A 3,132-nucleotide genomic window follows, 5' to 3' on the forward strand; every position below is an offset into this window, starting at 1 on the left:
TGTTCAGGAAATTTCCCCCTGTGCTCATGTGTTTGAAGCTCTTCCCCACTTCCTTTTTATTAGTTTCAGTGTATCTGGTTTTATGTGGAGGTTCTTGATTCACTTGGACTTGATCTTTATGCAGGGAGATAAGAATACCAATACCATGCGGTTTTTATCACTATTGTTCTGTAATACAGTTCAAGTCAGGGATGGTGATTCCCCTAGAAGTTCTTTTATTGTTGAGAATAGTTTTTCCTATCCTGGATTGTTTGTTATTCTGAATGAATTTGCAAATTGCCCTTTCTACCTCTATGAAGAATTGTGTTGAATTTTTGGTGGAGATTGCATTGAATTTGTAGATTGCTTTTGGCAAGATGGCCATTTTTAGTATATTAATCCTGCCAATCCATGAGCATGGGAGATCTTTCCATCTTTTGAGGCCTTTTTTTGATTTCTTTCTTCAAAGACTTGAAGTTCTTGTCATACAGATCTTTCACTTCCTTGGTCAGAGTCAAATCAAAATATTTTATATTGTCTGTGACTATTGTGTAGGGTGTTGTTTCCATAATTTCTTTCTCAGCCTGTTTATCCTTTTTTTTCAATATATAAATCTTTTATTCTCCCAAGCGCCCAAATTGTACTTGTGATCAGGACCTTGTTTCTGGAGCTAGGAAACTGAGGCCTCAGTCGTCAGCCTGCTGCACGGTTCCCTTCTCAGACACATAGATGCCATCCAAAAACTTTCTGATATCCTTGTTTTTAACTGTTGTGGCTTGCTGAATCAGAGCAGCTGAATTTGATACAAGTTCAATATCATTTCCTTCAAGGATTAATTCATCCTTCTGGGCTTGAGAGACAGAACAAGCAACACCTGTCCTCATCCGCACTCTGCGGATGTATTTCTCACCCAAGAAATTTTGGATTTCAACCAAAGACCCATTTTCCTGAGTAACGACGTTGATAGGGAAGTGAGCGTACACAGACCTCATCTTGTAACGGAAGCCCAGTGTGACACCCTTGATCATGTTCTGAACATGACTTCAGATGGTTCTGACAGTGGCCAGTTCCTTTCTGTTACCCCACCATTTGTCAACCCGGAGCCTTTTCTTTTTCTTTCCAATGAGACTCAGCTCTACATTGATGTGATTGAAGTCCCTCCGCAGAGTTTCCCTGGGGCCCTTCCCCTGGTGCGCCCCTTCAGAGTGATGTCGACATTTTCTGGAATGTCGACTGTCTTATTGCTGAGAATGATCTTCATTCTCGCAGTAGATGGGGCAAAGAAGGGCCTGTTTATCGTTTGAGTGTAGGAAGGCTAATGATTTGTTTGATTTGATTTTATGTCCAGCCATTTTGCTGAAGTTGTTTATCAGGTTCAGAAGTTCTCTGGTGGAGTTTTTGAAGTCACTTAAGTACACTATCATATCATCCGCAAATAGTGATATTTTGACATCTTTCTTTCCAATTTGTATCCCTTTGACCTCCTTTTGTTGTCTAATTGCTCTGGCTAGGACTTCAAGTACAATATTAAATAGGTAGGGAGAGAGTGGGCAGCCTTGTCTAGTCCCTGATTTTAGTGGGATTGCTTCAAGTTTCTCTCAGTTTAGTTTGATGTTGGCTACTGGTTTACTATGTTTAGGTATGTGGCTTGAATTCCTGATCTTTCCAAGACTTTTACCATGAAGGGGTGTTGCATTTTGTCAAATGCTTTCTCAGCATCTAGAGAAATGATCATGTGGTTTTTTTTCTTTGAGTTTGTTTATATAGTAGATTATGTTGATGATTTCCATATATTGAACCATCTCTGTATCCCTGGGATGAATCCTACTTGATCATGATGGATAATTGTTTTGGTGTGCTCTTGGATTTGGTTTGTGAAAATTTTATTGAATATCTTTGCATCAGTATTCATAAGGGAAATTTGTCTGAAGTTCTCTTTTGTTGTTGGGTCTTTGTGTGGTTTAGGTATAAGTGTAACTGTGGATTCATAGAACGAGTTTGGTAGTGTTCCTTTTGTTTCTATTTTGTGGAATAGTTTGAAGAGTATTGGAATTAGGTCTTCTTTGAAGGTCCAATAAAACTCTGCTCTAAACCCATCTGGTCCTGGGCTTTTTTTTGGTTGGGAGACTGTTTAGATTGTTGATCTGATCTTGATTTAACTTTGGTACCTGGTACCTGTCTAGAAAATTGTCCATTTCATCCAGTTTTTCCAGTTTTGTTGAGTATAGGTTTTTGTAGTACAATCTCATGATTTTTTTGATTTTCTCAGTGTCTGTTGTTAGGTCTCCCTTTTCATTTCTGATTTTGTTAATTTGGATACTGTCTCTGTGCCATCTGGTTAGTCTGGCTAATGGTTTATCTATTTTGTTGATTTCTCAAAGAACCAGCTCCTGGTTTGGTTGATTCTTTGTATAGTTCTTTTTGTTTGCATTTGGTTGATTTCAACCCTGAGTTTGATTATTTCCTGCTTCGACTCCTCTTGAGTGAATTTGCTTCTTTTTGTTCTAGAGCTTTCAGATGTGCTGTCAAATTGCTGGTATATGCTCTCCCAGTTTCTTTTTGGAGGCACTTAAATCTATTTGGAGTTCTGTAGGCTTCTTGTATGTTCATGGGCATCTCTTTCTTTAGGTTAGGGAAGTTTTCTTTTATAATTTTGTTGAAAAATATTTACTGGCCCTTTAAGTTGGGAATCTTTGCTCTCTTTTATATCTATTATCCTTAGATTTGGTCTTCTCATTGTGTCCTGGATTTCCTGGATATTTTGGGTTAGGAGCTTTTTGCATTTTGCATTTTCTTTTACTGTTGTTTCAATGTTTTTTATGTTATCTTCTGCATCTGAGATTCTCTATTCTATCCCTTGTATTCTGTTGGTGATGCTTGCATCTATGACTCCTGATCTCTTTCCTAGATTTTCTAACTCCAGGATTGTCTCCCTTTGTGATTTCTTTATTGTTTCTATTTTCGTTTTTAGATCTTGGATGGTTTTGTTCATTTCCTTTGCTTGTTTAATTTTTGTTTTTCTGTAATTCTTTAAAGGATTTTTTTTGTTTCCTCTTTAAGGGCTTCTAGCTGTTTACCTGTGTTCTCCTGTATTTCTTTAAGGGAGTTATTAAAGTCCTCTATCATCATCATGAGACGTGATTTTAGATCTGA

General features: G+C 37.6%; 1 pseudogene across 1 annotated transcript; it reads right to left on the minus strand.

Annotated features, from left to right (window-relative positions):
- Nucleotides 1–573: 573 nt before the first annotated feature.
- Nucleotides 574–1,240, minus strand: LOC116098236 (annotated as a pseudogene). Its single transcript, XR_004121754.1, has one exon. The product of XR_004121754.1 is annotated as a 60S ribosomal protein L9 pseudogene (transcript).
- Nucleotides 1,241–3,132: the final 1,892 nt, after the last annotated feature.

This window comes from Mastomys coucha, unplaced genomic scaffold (genome assembly GCF_008632895.1).
Source record: "Mastomys coucha isolate ucsf_1 unplaced genomic scaffold, UCSF_Mcou_1 pScaffold20, whole genome shotgun sequence".
Taxonomy (NCBI): domain Eukaryota; kingdom Metazoa; phylum Chordata; class Mammalia; order Rodentia; family Muridae; genus Mastomys; species Mastomys coucha.